The sequence below is a fragment of the Elaeis guineensis genome, chromosome 4 (genome assembly GCF_000442705.2).
Source record: "Elaeis guineensis isolate ETL-2024a chromosome 4, EG11, whole genome shotgun sequence".
Taxonomy (NCBI): Eukaryota; Viridiplantae; Streptophyta; class Magnoliopsida; order Arecales; family Arecaceae; genus Elaeis; species Elaeis guineensis.
Window position 1 is genome coordinate 90,492,507 of NC_025996.2, and position 17,696 is coordinate 90,510,202.

Below are 17,696 nucleotides of genomic sequence, written 5' to 3' on the forward strand. Positions count from 1 at the left end.
TACCACGGGTTACTGGGGTTGCTTCAGAACTTTGAGAAGGATCACCAATTCACAAGGAGTCGGTGAACTTAGTGGGAGGTTCGTCTTCTGGTTCTCGACCTTTTAAGAAAGGAAAGAAGAACAAGAAGAAGAAAGTGAAGAAGGTGCAAGTTCAGGCTGGGACATCAGTGCAGAGCTAGACCAGAAAGATCAGCCCGATAAGAGTCTATTCTACTGGCAAGCATCCTAGATTAAATAGTATGTCAGATATCTACTTATGGCACTGTAGGGTTAGGTCATATAAACAAGAACAGAATAAACAGATTGACTCAAGAGGAATTCTTCGAAGTCAGTGATTGTGAATCATTCCAACCTGTGAGTCCTGTCTTCTTGGTAAAATGATCAAGTCACCTTTTACTGAAAAAGATGAGAGAGCTACTGAGCTCTTGGGCCTAGTACATACTGATGTATGTGGGCCTATGAGCACCAGTGTTAGAGGTGGATATTTCTACTTCATAACTTCACGGATGACCTATCCCGATATGGATATGTCTATCTGATGAAACATAAGTCGATTCATTTGAAATGTTCAAACGATTCCGAAGTGAAGTAGAAAAATAAACTGAGAAGAGTATTAAAACTCTTCGATCTGATCGAGGAGGAGAATACCTTTCTAGTGAGTTTCTCACATATCTAGGAGAGAATGGGATTCTCTCCCAATAGACTCCTCCAGGAACACCACAGCATAATGGTGTGTCTGAAAGGAGGAATCAGACTCTGTTAGACATGGTCCGATCCATGATGGGTTTTGCTAGCTTGCCGATATCCTTCTGGGGATATGCACTCGAATCGGCCTGTTATCTGTTAAATAGGTTTCAAGTAAGTCTGTAATTAAGACTCCATATGAGATATGGATGGGACGTAAGCCAGCACTTTCACACCTTAGGGTCTGGGGGTGCCCGACCTATGTCAAACGATTAGTCACAGACAAACTTGGACCTAGGTCTGACAAATGCTCATTCATAGGGTCCCCAAAGAGACAAAAGGATATTTTTTCTACCATGCTGATGAACAAAAGGTGTTCGTCAGCCATAAGGTAATCTTTTTAGAAAAGGAGTTCCTTGGTGAAGGAACCGTTGCCTCTAAGGTTGAACTTGATGAAGTTCAACAGGTAGGAGGATCGACACCAATAGCTGAACCTGAGTCAGATATGATTAGATCAGATCTGGAGCCCAATATACCTGCACCATTAAGGTGATCCGGTAGAGTACCGCATTAGCCGGACAGATACTACGGTTTCTTGGTCCTGGGACGGTGATCCATCGAACTTGATGAGAATAATGAGGATCCGATCACCTATATGGATGCAATGCAGAGACCTGATTCTGAGAAATGGCTTGAAACCATAAAATCCGAAATGGAGTCCATGAAGGTCAACGATGTATAGACATTGGTTGACCCACCTGAAGGGGTTAAACCCATTGGGTGTAAATGGACCTTCAAAAGGAAGAGGGGCACAGATGGAAAGGGGGAGACCTATAAAGCCCGTCTGGTCGCCAATGGGTATCATCAATGTTATGGTATTGACTATGACGAGAATTTTTCCCCTGTGGCAATGCTCAAATCCATTCGGATAATGCTTGCAATAGTAACCATCTGGATTATGAGATCTGGCAGATGGATGTAAAGACAGCTTTCCTGAATGGAGAGCTGACCGAAGAGGTGTATATGATACAACCTGAGGGGTTTACATCCACAGATGAGTCCAAGGTGTGCAAGCTTCAGAGATCCATTTATAAATTGAAGCAAGCTTCTCGGAGTTGGAACATGCGTTTTGATAAGGTGATCAAAACGTATGGCTTCATTAAGAATGGAGAAGAGCCCTGCATCTATAAATGGGCAAATGGTCCAGTTGTGGTATTCCTTGGCTTGTACGTGGATGACATTCTCTTAATCAAAAATGACATCCCCGCTCTACATAGAATAAAAGTTTGGTTGTCATCACAGTTCTCCATGAAGGACTTGGGTGAAGCATCCTACATCCTAGGGAGAAGATCTATAGGGATAGATCTAAAAGGATGCTTGGGTTATCCCAGTCTATGTACATAGATACTGTGCTGAAGAGGTTCAGCATGGAGAATTTCAAGAAGGGCTATCTACCGATAGGCCAAGGAATTTCTCTCTCTAAAAAGGATTGTCCGATAACTTCTGAAGAGAGAGAGCGTATGAGTAGAGTCCCATATGCTTCAGCCGTGAAATTTATCATGTACGCCATGACATGTACAAGACCAGATGTGGCATACTCACTAGGAGTAGTGAGTAGATACCAATCTGATCCTGGAGAAAATCACTGGAAAGTGGTTAAAGCCATCCTTAAATATTTGAGAAATACTAAGGACCAATGGTTGGTTTATGGCGAGTCATATATGAAACTTGTGGGGTTCACAGACTTTAGCTTTCAATTTGACCATGATGACAGCAGGAGCATGTCGGATTATATCTTTACTCTGAATGGTGGAGCCATCTACTGGAAGAGTTTCAAGCAACATACTGTGGCGGATCTGCTTGTGAAGCAGAGTACATCGCAGCATCGGATGCCGCGAAGGAAGCGTGTAGCTGAGGAAATTCATCAACGAGCTCGGAGTAGCACCCTCCCTCGATGGTCCGGTCCTGCTCTACTGCGACAGCACTGGTGCCATAGCTCAGGGAAGGAACCCAAAGCACATCAGCGGACGAAGCACATCTTGCACCGCTTCCACCTGGTCTGAGAGATCGTGAATCGAGGTGACGTCGACCTTCAGAAGATCGATGGAAAGGAAAACCTGGCCGACCCCTTCACTAAAGCCCTGGCGATAAAGGAGTTCGACAACCATAAGTCGAAGATGAGTATTAGATACTGTCCGAGTGGCTTTAGGACAAGTGGGAGTTGTTGGAAATGTGTCCCAAAAAGTCAATCGTCAAGCTGTTGACGGTTGAGCAACAAGTATTGTAATTGATTTGTTAATAAATAAAATATATTTGGCATTTTCATCATAAATTTTCATCTTCTAATGAACTCCGTTGTTATGATGAAGTCCTTAGGACTATTTAAGTTCGATAAAGAGAGGATTTATCGATTAGTCCTTAAAACTGTTCACGACCAAATGATAAGCTGTTAATAAGGATGACAGCTTCTATCGAGCATAGGTCGCTATAGGCCATATGGGTTGGTTGTCCTCTTAATCAAGGAGTGTGGAGATACTGGTATGGTATACAGGTGAGATGTAAGGGTACATCGTCATTGAACGTGACCAACTCCAGAGCATTCTGCTATCGAGAATGTCTTTGATGGGATATAGGTATAAGTGTCCCTTAGACCTGAGATCGCCTCAATGACTAGCAAGCAACTCATGTGCTTTGGTACTGGACTAACAGAATTTTTAATTTAGGGATGGAAGGCTTCTGGACACAGTCAAGTACTTGCAAAGTCAGAGTATGATCGAGATGGGATTGACCACTCCAAGAGTTGGAGAAGAATGAATCGCTGTATTTCAATTTAGCAAAACCTTGGCTAGGGTAATCCATTAGATGGATTTGATATTTTGAAATACAATGTGGACAACCTGATCAGAGTTGACAGTTAACTCTGGGGTGTCCTATAATCTTTTTGGTCAAGAGGATGAATTATATGAAAACTATATCCACATGGGTTCTAAGGATGTTGTTCTACACATTCGACCTATCCAGTCGTCGGGTACCATTGCTAGATGGTCACTTCGATTGGTATAAGAATTTTTCTTGTGCTACCGGCTTAGGTTCGGACCTATGAGGTCACACACATTAGAGTTTATAATCCGATCGGATGGTTGATCAACGATTAAGAATCATTCTAGAGTTAAATGGTCAATACGATTGGCATTTAACCTAGTGCAAGTGTTGCAGGAGGATCAATTAGCAATTCGATTGCTAATTGGCTTAATTTGATTAAGCCAATGGATTGAGATTAAGTTTAATTAAATATAATTTAATTAGATTTAGTTTGGGCTTAATTGGATCAAGTTCAATTGGTTTATTGGATAAGCCAAGTACAAGGAAAAACTAGTCCTAGTTCAACTAGGACTTGGGTCAATCTAATTTCTAATTTCATTAGAAAATTAAATAGATTTAAATCTAATTTAATCTGATTAAATTAGATTTTAATTGGGTTAAGACCTATTTTAATTGAGATTGATCTAATTTTTGTTTGATTTGATTTGAGAAACTAAATTAAAACAAGTCATAAGATAGAATTCTAGTAAGACTAGGATTCCACCTTGCACCACATAAGCCTTCCCCACGTCCTCTCTCTCATTCAATGCCAATCTCCTTTTATTTTGTGTGATAGAAGCCCTCTCTCAGGTCTCTCCCACGTTCACAAAAGGTCTCCTCTCTTCTTTCTTACATGGAAGGTGGTTTGGATCAAATCAAAAAGGAATAAGTTTGGATTTCGAATTCTATGAGATAGAGTTTTAGAAATCCAAACTATTTCAATTTTGCACCGAATTTATCCAATTTTTTTTGGAATTTTTGTGATTTTTAGGGTACATATTTTGCATTCTTTTCTGGTGATCCATGCATGAAAATAAGGAGGAGGTGCTCAAGAGTTGGGTGCCCCTTAACTTGCCATGTTTGGATAAGCCTTGACTATGTATTTGACCTAGATAAGGACTCTATCATATCTCTCTGTATAAAATGAGTTTCTTTATAAAATTTTTGAAGAAGATATAGATTTGAGAGGCCTTTGGGTCATCCAAAAATCAAAGAGAAAGACCTTTGGGTCGTAGAGATATAAAAGACACAAGTTAGGGTGTCTAGAGAGAGAAACGAGAAGAAGAAGAGGGTCTTCTTCTAGGGTTGTTTGTTTTCATATCTTTCCTCCCTCCATCTTAAGTTTCCTGAGAGCATCTCAGATCTGAAACTCCTCCTTCTATTTTTTATCTTTGGAAGAGTCCAAATCAAGAAGAAGGAGGCACCTGATCAACCATCAAAGAAGGATCAGTGCGGTACTAGCATACTGTGCTGATTTCCTGAAGCAGGACTTCTGATTGAGATTCGTGGGCTCGTGTGAATGACTCCTAGAGACCGGATGCATGTGCGCTTGCAACATCATCCTCAAGCCCGGATCAGTGAGGTTAGAACGTCTAACTTGCAAGGTAATAGATCTGATCTATTGTTTAATACATACATTAGATGTAGTATAGAAACATGTTGATATGATCGACATGTAGTTCATGTTATATTTATATATTTTAATTTTTGATTTAATACTATATAATAATCATGTAATAAATCTTAGATCTAGGGATTCTTTGATTTTAAAAAAAATTTTTATTTATTTTAGTCTTCCGCTGTATGATCTTGAAAAAGTTTCAAGATCTAACCCTGAAACTCTAGATCTGGTTCCTACAATTGGTATCAGAGTCAGGTTCTTTATTACATGATTATTTATACATGCTTAGATTATTTTTTAGATTAAATCTAATTTATAATTTGATTATTAAATTTGAAATTAAAATTTTAGATCAATCACGAACTGCAAGGTTGTCCTGCTGTAAGGTTTACCCCTTACGGTGCAAAGGTTGTCCTAGTTTGTGTAGATCTTTCTTTAATCATAAATTTGTTTGATATGATCTAGTTTAAATTTATGATTTATTAGATTTAAAAGATATTTAAATTTGAAATAAAATCTTTTTATTAATAATTTTTGTGCAAAGAAATTGTTTAAAGTTGAAACTTTTTCAATTACATGAACCTGTTTAGATTAGATCTAAAGTAGTTTCATGTTTATTTCACTTGTATCTTGATTATGAATCAAACATGCAATATGGTTGGTAGAATCATATTGTAAAATTATTTTACAAATATGAAAATTACTTTTTTGAAAAGCCGAACCCAACCCTCAGCCCAAAACTTAATTAAGAATTAAGAAGTTGTTTGATTAGGTTCTAGGATTGTGAATTGAAGAACCTAAGACACAAACCATAACACATTGGGTTAATGGGTTAGTAGGAATTAGGTCCATTAATTGGGTTAGACCTATGGTTAGATTGAAGATGGACTTAATTAGAGAATTGATTAAATCTAATCAATTGTTGTCTTAGATTAGGTCAAGGATTCTCTAGATCAATTACAATAGTTGTAGTTGGTCAAGTCCATGTCTTTAACGAGAACCAAATAGACTTGATTCTTGACTAAGCGGTCTAGCACGAACTGTTAGGTTGATCTAATTGAAACTAATTAAACCAATTGGTGTCTAAGGTAAACCAGACTGGTAGTTTTTAATTGGGAGCCCGCTTACCTGGCCATTTCTGATGGTGTCTAAGGCAAGCTTTGGCAGACCCTCCCACTGATCGATCTTACCTGACCTCTTGGTGAAATTATGTTTTGATCAGATCACTTGACTATTCGAGCTGACCCATGTCAGCTAGGTAAATCAGTGTGACTGATTTAGGTGCTCCTAGACCAGCCCTTTTAATAGTCTCCCTTAAGCTGACTTGGTGAAGCCAGTGAGAGGATCATGATAAGCTGGTTCATCTGACCTCATCCTCTAAATTATTTAAATCTTTTAAAATTATTAGGTCTTTAAAATGATAAAGTTATGGAGATAACTGAGTCATAGCCTCCCATTAAGGTGTTTGATAATGAGTCCATTAACTCAATAATCATTGCAGACCCAAAGGCCTGGTGCTTGTTGACTAATGGAATTATCACTCATCATATGACGACTTGGAAGTGTCTCTCTAATGGTGGTTAGATGAGCCAACCAAAGTTGGGCTTAATCATTCGTTGGTTAGATACACCAAGTATGATCATGTTAATGGTTGGACCTAACCGGATCCTTACAGTGGAGGCCAAAGCCTACTGATTAGGTTTCTGGGGCAAAATTAAAATTACTAGAAATTGTTTAGAGAAATAATTGGTTATGAACCTACCCTTAGATGTACATGGATTGACCAACCAAAGTTGGGCTTGTGTGCAGTCTAAGTGGATTCTAGTACCCACTAAGGAATTAGGGTAATTTCTCGAATTGGAGGTAGAGGCTACCAATTCGAATAAAATAGTGGGAGAAACCTTTTGATTAAAGTCCAAATCTTTAGGTTTAATGAATCAATTACTAATTAGGTTATGGTTCTCCTTTGTGCAAATATGGCCACTTCTCTATCGCTCCGATCATTGTTGGACAATGATAAGTTGATGGACCCAACTTCGATAGCTAGTATCAAAAGTTGAAGATAGTCTTGGAGCATGAATGGATCCTATATATGATAATAGATTCTGCACCTGAGGAGCCAGCTGTCAATGCACGTGGAACAGTCAGAGACACTTACCAGAAGTGGCTCAGTGACCGGACCACGGTGCTCTGTATCATGCTGGCTGCCATGAGTGATGAGTTCGGTCGCAGATTCGAGATGGCTCAGCCAAAGGACATGCTTCAAGTGTTGGATGATGCCTTTGGCACACCTGATGACGTAGAGAGGCACAAGATTAGTTGTGCCATCTTCAACGCCAAAATGCGGGATGATGCCTCTATCACTGATCATGTATTGTACATGATCGAGCTGATGGAATGATTGAGCAAGCTCGGCTTTCCCTTGCATGAGTAGCTTGGGAAAGATGTAATACTGAACTCGCTGCCTAAGTCTTATCTTCCATTCCTCACTCATTATAGAATGACAAAGCCTGAAGAGAACTACCACGGGTTACTGGGGTTGCTTCAGAACTTTGAGAAGGATCACCAACTTCATAAGGAGTCGATGAACTTAGTGGGAGGTTCGTCTTCTAGTTCTCGACCTTTTAAGAAAGGGAAGAAGAACAAGAAGAAGAAAGTGAAGAAGGTGCAAGTTCAGGTTGGGACATCAGTACAGAGCCAGACCAGAAAGATCAAGCCCGATAAGAGTCTATTCTACTGGCAAGCACCCTAGATTAGATAGTATGTCAGATATCTATTTATGGCACTGTAGGCTAGGTCATATAAACAAGAACAGAATAAATAGATTGACTCAAGAGGAAATCTTCGAAGTCAGTGATTGTGAATCACTTCCAACCTGTGAGTCCTGTCTTCTTGGTAAAATGACCAAGTCATCTTTTACTGAAAAAGATGAGAGAGCTACTGAGCTCTTGGGCCTAGTACATACTGATGTATGCGGGCCCATGAGCACCAGTGTTAGAGGTGGATATTTCTACTTCATAACTTCACAGATGACCTATCTCGATATGGATATGTCTATCTGATGAAACATAGGTCGGATTCATTTGAAATGTTCAAAAGATTCCGAAGTGAAGTAGAAAAACAAACTGAGAAGAGTATTAAAACTCTTCGATCTGATCGAGGAGGAGAATACCTTTCTAGTGAGTTTCTCACATATCTAGGAGAGAATGGGATTCTCTCTCAATGGACTCCTCAGGAACACCACAGCATAATGGTGTGTCTGAAAGGAGGAATCGGACTCTGTTAGACATGGTCCGATTCATGATGGGTTTTGCTAGCTTGCCGATATCCTTCTGGGGATATGCACTCGAATCGGCATGTTATCTGTTAAATAGGGTTTCAAGTAAGTTTGTAATTAAGACTCCATATGAGATATGGATGGGACGTAAGCAGCACTTTCACACCTTTGGGTCTGGGGGTGCCCGGCCTATGTCAAACGATTAGTCACAGACAAACTTGGACCTAGATTTGACAAATGCTTATTCATAGGGTACCCCAAAGAGACAAAAGGATATTTTTTCTACCATGCTGATGAACAAAAGGTGTTCGTCAGCCTTAAGGCAATCTTTTTAGAAAAGCCTTGGTGAAGGAACCGTTGCATCTAAGGTTGAACTTGATGAGGTTCAATAGGTAGAAGGACCGACACCAATAGCTGAACCTGAGTCAGATATGATTAGATCAGATCCGGAGTCCAATATACCTGCACCATTAAGGTTATCCAATAGAGTACCACATCAGTCGGACAGATACTACGGTTTCTTGGTCCGGGATGGTGATCCCATCGAACTTGATGAGAATAATGAGGATCCGATCACCTATATGGATGCAATGCAGAGACTTGATTCCGAGAAATGGCTTGAAGCCATAAAATCCGAAATGGAGTCCATGAAGGTCAATGATGTATGGACATTGGTTGACCCACCTGAAGGGGTTAAACCCATTGCGTGTAAATGGATCTTCAAAAGGAAGAGGGGCACAAATGAAAAGGTGGAGACCTATAAAGCCCATCTGGTCGCCAAGGGGTATCGTCAACGTTATGGTATTGACTATGATGAGATATTTTTTCCTGTGGCAATGCTCAAATCCATTCGGATAATGCTTGCAATAGCTAACCATCTGAATTATGAGATCTAGCAGATGGATGTAAAGACAGCTTTCCTGAATGGAGAGCTGATCGAAGGGTATATATGATACAACCTGAGAGGTTTACATCCACAGATGAGTCCAAGGTGTGCAAGCTTCAAAGATCCATTTATGGATTGAAGCAAGCTTCTCGGAGTTGGAACATGCGTTTTGATAAGGTGATCAAAACGTATGGCTTCATTAAGAATGGAGAAGAGCCCTGCATCTATAAATGGGCAAATGGTCCAGTTGTGGTATTCCTTGTCTTATACGTGGATGACATTCTCTTAATCGGAAATGACATCCCCGCACTACATGAAATAAAAGTTTGGTTGTCATTACAGTTCTCCATGAAGGACTTGGGTGAAGCATCCTACATCCTAGGGAGAAGATCTATAGGGATAGATCTAAAAGGATGCTTGGGTTATCCCAGTCCATGTACATAGATACTGTGCTGAAGAGGTTTAGCATGAAGAATTTCAAGAAGGGCTATCTACCGATAGGCCAAGGAATTTCTCTCTCTAAGAAGGATTGTCCGATAACTCTTGAAGAGAGAGAGAGTATGAGTAGAGTCCCATATACTTCAGCCGTGGAATTTATCATGTACGTCATGACATGTACAAGACCAGATGTGGCATACTCACTAGGAGTAGTGAGTAGATACCAATCTGATCCTGGAGAAAATCACTGGAAAGTGGTTAAAGCCATCCTTAAGTATTTGAGAAATACTAAGGACCAATGGTTGGTTTATGGCGAGTCAGATATGAAACTTGTGGGGTTCACAGACTCTAACTTTCAATTTGACCATGATGACAGCAGGAGCGTGTCGGGTTATATCTTTACTCTGAATGGTGGAGCCATCTGCTGGAAGAGTTTCAAGCAACATACTGTGGCGGACTCTGCTTGTGAAGCAGAGTACATCGCAGCATCGGATGCGCGAAGGAAGCTGTGTGGCTGAGAAAATTCATCAACGAGCTCGGAGTAGCACCCTCCCTCGATGGTCCGATCTTGCTCTACTGCGACAGCACTGGTGCCATAGCTCAGGTGAAGGAACCCAAAGCACATCAGCGGACGAAGCACATCTTGCGCCGCTTCCACCTGGTCTGAGAGATCGTGGATCGAGGTAACGTCGACCTTCAGAAGATCGACGAAAAGGAGAACCTAGCCGACCCCTTCACTAAAGCCCTACGATAAAGGAGTTCGACAACCATAAGTCGAAGATGGGTATTAGATACTGTGCCGAGTGGCTTTAGGACAAGTGGGAGTTATTGGAAAATGTGTCCCAAAAAGCCAATCGTCAAGCTGTTGACGGTTGAGCAACCAAGTATTGTAATTGATTTGTTAATAAATAAAATATATTTGGCATTTTCATCATAAGTTTTCATCTTTTAATGAACTCCGTTGTTATGATGAAGTCCTTAGGACTATTTAAGTTCGATAAAGAGAGGATTTATCGATTAGTCCTTAAAACTGTTCACGACCAAATGATAAGCTGTTAATAAGGACGACAGATTCTATCGAGCATAGGTCGCTGTAGGCCATATGGGTTGGTTGTCCTCTTAACTAAGGAGTGTGGAGATACTGGTATGGCATACAGGTGAGATGTAAGGGTACATCGTAATTGAACATGACCAACTCCAGAGCATTCTGCTTTCGAGAATGTCTTTGATGGGATATAGGTATAAGTATCCCTTAGACCTGGGATCGCCTCAGTGACTTGCAAGCAACTCACTGTGCTTTGGTACTGGACTAACTGAATTTCTAATTTAAGGATGGAAGGCTTCTGGGTATAGTCAAGTACTTGCAAAGTCAGAGTGTGATCGAGATGGGATTGACCACTGCAAGAATTGGAGAAGAATGAATCGCTGTATTTCAATTTAGCAAAATCTTGGCCAGGGTAATCCATTAGATGGATTTGATATTTTGAAATACAATATGGACAACCTGATCAGAGTTGACAGTTGAACTCTGGGGTGTCCTATAATCATTTTGGTCAAGGAGATGAATTATATGAAAACTATATCCACATGGGTTCTAAGGATGTTGTTCTACACATTCGACCTATCCGGTCGTCGGGTACCATTGCTAGATGGTCACTTCGATTGGTATAGAATTTTATTCCTATGCTACCGGCTTAGGTTCGGACCTATGAGGTCACACACATTAGAGTTCATAATCTGATCGGATGGTTGATCAATGATTAAGAATCGTTCTAGAGTTAAATGATCAATATGATTGGCATTTAACCTAGTACAAGTGTTGCAGGAGGATCAATTAGCAATTCGATTGCTAATTGGCTTAATTTGATTAAGCCAATGGGCTGAGATTAAGTTTAATTAAATATAATTTAATTAGATTTAGTTTGGACTTGATTAGATCAAGTCCAATTGGTTTATTGGATAAGCCAAGTGCAGGAAAAAACTAGTCCTAGTTCAACTAAGACTTGGGTCAATCTAATTTCTAATTTGATTAAAAAATTAAATCAGATTTAAATCTAATTTAATATGATTAAATTAGGTTTTTAATTGGGTTAAGACTATTTTAATTGGGTTGATCTAATTTTGGTTTGATTTGGTTTGAGAAACCAAATTAAAACAAGTCATAAGATAGAATCCTAGTAAGACTAGGATTCCACCTTGCACCACATAAGCCTTCCCCACGTCCTCTCTCTCATTCAACGCCCATCTCCTTTTATTTTGTGCGACAAAAGCCCTCTCCCAAGTCTCTCCCACATTCACAAAAGGTCTCCTCTCTTCTTTCTTACATGGAAGGTGGTTGGATCAAATCAAAAAGGAATAAGTTTGGATTTCGAATTCTATGATATAGAGTTTTAGAAATCCAAAACTCTTTCAATTTTGCACCGAATTTATCCAATTTTTTTTTGAAATTTTTATGGCTTTTAGGGTATATATTTGCACCCTTTGCTGGTGATCCATGCATGAAAATAAGGAGGAGGTGCTTAAGAGTTGGGTGCCCCTTAACTTGCCATGTTTGGATAAGCCTTGACTAGGTATTTGACCTAGACAAGGACTCTATCATATCTCTCTGTATAAAATGAGTTTCTTCATAAAATTTTCAAAGAAGATAAAATTTGAGAGACCTTTGGGCCATCCAAAAATCAGAGAGAAAACCTTTGGGTCGTGGAGATATAAAAGAACAAGTTAGGGTGTCTAGAGAGAGAAATGAGAAGAAGAAGAGGGTTTTCTTCTAGGGTTGTTTGTTTTCATATCTTTCCTCCCTCCATTTTGAGTTTCCTGAGAGTGTCTCAGATCTGAAACTTCTCCTTCTACTTTTCATCGTAGTACTAGCATACTGTGCTGATTTTCTGAAGCAGGACTTCTGATCGAGATTCGTGGGCTCGTGTGGATGACTCCTAGAGATCGGACGTGTGTGCAGCTTGCAACATCATCCTCAAGCCCGGATCAGCGAGGTTAGAACGTCTAACTTGTAAGGTAATAGATCGAATCTATTGTTTAATACATACATTAGATGTAGTATAAAACATATTGATATGATCAACATGTAGTTCATGTTATATTTATATATTTTAATTTTTGATTTAATACTATATAATAATCACGTAATAGGATCTTAGATCTAGAGATTCTCTGATTTTAGAAAATAATTTTGATTTATTTTAGTCTTCCGCTGTATGATCTTGAAAAAGTTTCAAGATCTAACCCTAAAACCCTAGATCTGGTTCCTACACAGATCACCAGATCAAAGTTAATCATCAGGCAAAAAGATCGGTATTTTTCTACAAAAGATTAATTAGTCAGTATTTGATTACCTCATCTAGATGTGAGTCAATTTTCATCATCCGACTCAGATTCTCCTTCTTCAGTGGGACATCTAAAAGATCCTTGGTCATAAACTTCATCATCAGATAGTAGCTTGAGATATCAGCTTTCAAAATTCTCAAGCTGGGATAATCGAGGATGGCATTGCAAGCTGAGGGACTCTACTGATCTAGACGACCCTCAATAATCATATGAATTTCTCCTCAGATGGATCACTCTTCTTCCATCATTTACCCTCTCTCCTACAGTCGTTCCTGCGTGTTGGTACTTACTGTAGCTGAGGTAGAGGGAGAGGCTGCTAAGGCAGAGAGGGCAGCTGTTGAACTCTCGAAAATCGACGTTGAGAGGTCACTCTTCGGACAAAATGATTCAGCCATCCCTGCTTGACAAGCCTCTCGATCTCATCATGAAGCTGGTGGCAATCTTCAGTATCGTAACCATATTCATGATGGTAAAAGTAGTATCTATTCGGATCTCAATAGCATTCAAATCTTGTTCTCATCAGTCGAGGCTAAGGTAACTCAGTCTCTACTTGTAACAACACCTCCCTTCGAGGAACATGCAGAGGCATGTAGCTATCGTACTACCCAAGAGGTGATGGTTGCCGAATCCTTCTCGAAGGACTGTGGGATCGATGATTTCGACCTCCATTATTCTACCTTGCGGGCAGGGATCGGGAGCACTGATATCTTTTCTCTTCTCGCCTTAGATGGCACTTTTTATTGGATCCTGTCTGGCTGAACTGGCAGGAGTATCATCGGCAAAGGCCTCTTCCATGCGGGTATATTTCTCCACATGGACAAGCATATCTAGAAGATCCTGAGAATAAATCTTAACTAAGGACTTTTTCAAGTCATTCTTTAGCAGATCGCACATCATTGCAGCCACCACGATCAATTGGTCCAGATTTTGGACCTCCAGAGTTGTCACGTTGAATCTGCTCATAAAAGAGTGGATTGACTCATCCTTCTTTTGCTTGATGGTATGGAGATAGTTGGATCACTTTTGCTGTCGTCGGCTGCTGATAAAATGATCGACGAAAAACCGACACAAGTTCTCAAAGGAATGGATAGACGTCGGCCTTAAACTCGAATACCACTATCGAGCGGCCTCCTTAAGGATTGGAGGGATTGCTCGACAGAGGATTTCATCTGATGCTCCTTGAAGGAGCATGACTGCCTTGAAGGTCTCCATATGATTGACGGGGTTGGTGGTCCCATTGTAGACCTCCAGCTGAGGTAGTTTGAAGTGCAGGGGAAGTGGTTCCTGCACAATCCTCGAGATGAAGGGTGGCTGGTTGTTATACCCTTTGTAGGGCAGCACCGAGGAGCCATTATTGTGGATGGTCTTTTCTATTTTTTGAACCAACTGCTGGTCAAGCTCCTGAAACTATCTTTCAAAATCAACTTCATGGACAGTACTAGCCTCAGAGTGCAGAGGAGATCGATGTTCGAGGGTTGAGTCATGGCCCGACTGTGGGTTTGGAGATCGCCATCCGACCGATTGCTGGGCCCTAAGTTGACTTTGATGAGTCAACCTTATTTTCAAACTTCGAGGAGGTACTTATAGCTTTGGTTAAGGTGGTGGCTATGAAGCCATAGTAAAAGCAGGAATCTACGGAGGCGCTGCTGCGAAAGGCATAGATGGCACCACTGAGGGAACTGTATGATGCATCACCGTAGGGGGTGCAAGGATAGCCTGAGAAGGCTGTGGCACCGTCTGAAAAGGCATGAGAAAGATTTGGATCGCTTGAACTGTGATCGTCAGATGTTGAACTTGCTAGAAGAGCTGATTGAATTGATTGACCGTGATTGATGCCGGCTAGGCCGATTGTACCAATGGAGAGATGATCGGTTGAACCGACGGAGGGATTTTTGGTGTCAGCGGTTGAACTTGATTGTCAGCTTGGCTGGCTGCTTATTGAAGAGTGGTGGCATTGGAAAGCTGGGAAGATATCCATCTTGGAGCCATGAATGCAAATGTAGGCCTTTTATCTATTGTTGCTTAAATCGGTCAGAGTTGGAAGACGGACACCTGAAAATCTTGCACAATGATGCTGGTATTGGAGTCATCCATAAAATAAGTTCTAAATCAGAGATTATGGCTCTGACGAGGATCTTCCGATGCTCAAGTCGGAAAAACAGAGAACAAAGAAGCAGCAACGAATTCTCTGAGAGAGATTTGATCGGGCTTACCTGGATCCTCGGGGCTCTGATTGTTTATATAGAAGAATATTGGATAGTTGGGTTGTTAGCTATGAGGTTGCATGATCTCAAGATTGTCAGATGATTGGACATGCCAAAGTGGGTGAGATAATTTAGTCTTTAATCGCTTTCGTGAGATCAGAGGAGATGGTTATGCCAAATCTTATCTATTAGGGATAGACAGCTGTCATGCACATTGAAGAGATAAATTGATTGAGCAGCTCATACACAGGTCAGACCTTGAAGATACCTCAGTTCAGCATGGAGATAGACTCTTTAGCTCATACAGCAGTCAGCGGTCATATTGATGACCCAAAAACTTAAAATATCTTGTGATATAGCACTGATTCAAGATGCTCATGGTAATCACCGTAATAATTTATATACATGAAAATTATAGTTCCATTGCAATAAAAAAAAATTTACAGGTTTTCATACAAATTTATTCACAAGAGATTCACAATACATCCAAATGTTTAGGCAGAATACACAAAACACAAATATACATAAAGAATGGACCCAATACATATGGTCATAAAGGTAGCATAAAATAAACTATGACATCCTGCCTCGCGATCCTTCACGATCATCTGCATAGTATATCTAGTACGTAACTCTGATACACGAGCTTCAATAATTATGATCTACCCCCACCATCATCAGACTCTCTATAAAATGATGATATACATGTTGGGATTTTATGGTTTCATGCATGCATAAGATCAAATCTTAAAATCACGCAACAGGATCTATATATGTGAGATAAGATTCAGATACAAAAATCAAATAAAAAAATATAGATCTTATCTTCATACCTTTGCACGGATCGATCTGCACCATGAACCGATGATTATGGATGTCTTCAGAAGGTCTTTTGACACCGTACAAGTGTCCGACCTCTACAGGTATCCACATGAGGTCTCGATCTAATTAGAAGCTTCTTTATCTCACCAAGGTGCTAGTTTTCTTACAGAGATCATATTTTGATGGTTGAAAAAAATTTTCTTTTCTCTCAAGATCCTCTTAGAGAAGAAGAATAATAATAAGAGGATAGAGATCTCTACGCTAGAGATCATGAGAAGAATGCTTTCTTCTGTTTTCTTCTAAAATTCATGCACGAGATCCTATGCTAGAGATCTACAGAACACATGTCCAACTCTTGGACAAATAGAGAGAGAAAAATCTATGTCCAACTCTGGGACAAAAAAAGAGAGAAACCTAATAACCAACCTTTGGTTGTTGTAAGAAAGAAAAGAGGAGGAGCTAACAAACCGCATGCCCAACCTCTTCATGCCATCCCCTCTCTTTTTTCTATTTTTCTCACACACAAAAGCCCTTGGTTTGGCATCCAAGATCTGATCTAATCTCTCCTGGAGGTGCCTCTCTCTTATCCCCTATTTACATAGGATTAGTTAGGATTTTAGGTGAGAGTCCATATTTTCTTGGACTCTAGAATCATGCCACCCACAACTTTCTACTTTTGCACCCACATAACTCATGGAAGGAGTGAGGTGTATGCAAGGAAAGAGGAGCACATGAGGGCTTTAGCATGGAGAAGTTGGTGCAAAATCAAAGTGGGGTCTGGGGCTAGGTAGGCGCAAAAGAGGAGAAAGAGTTCTAGTCCTCTTGGACTCTCTCTTGGTGCTTAGTTCAAATCCTAACTAATTTTTAATTAATTAAGATTTAGTTGCACCTAATTAGAGGAGAATTTTTAGTCTAAATAGGAACCCAAAATCTCTTGATTAAATTCTAATCTAATTAAGAATTAGATGGAACCCAAATCCTAATCAAATTAAAAATTGGTCTCCCTTGCAATTGGATTATCTCATAATCCAATTAGGTTTGATCAAATTAAATCCAAGTCAAGTTAAATTGAATCTAATTCAATTAGACTTGATCCAAACCCCTTTGCTCAATCAGATTGAGGTAAATAGCAATTTAATTGCTAATTAATCATCCTATAACTCACTAACTCTTAGTGGGTTACATAATTGCAACTCTTGTATTAGATTAATCATCAATCATATTGATAATTAAATCCTATTATGATTCATAATCATAATTCAACCATCTGATCAGTCAAAAGTTTTTTTTATGTGTGACCCCATAGGTTCTACTCTGTTTGGTAGTGAGATATATTATGATCCCTCTCACAATATCATTGAAACTCCTTTCAATGGATTGGAACCATTCCAACTCTGTTCATCAGGGATTATCGATAATCAAGATTATACTCATGGGTCTCATAATCCACTAGTGACACCTAGCAGTATGTAGTGACAATCCAGCAGGATAAAAGTGATGAACCTCTAGGTGCAGTTACTTTATGATTCAGTCACTCTATCATGAGTTTCGATCAGATGA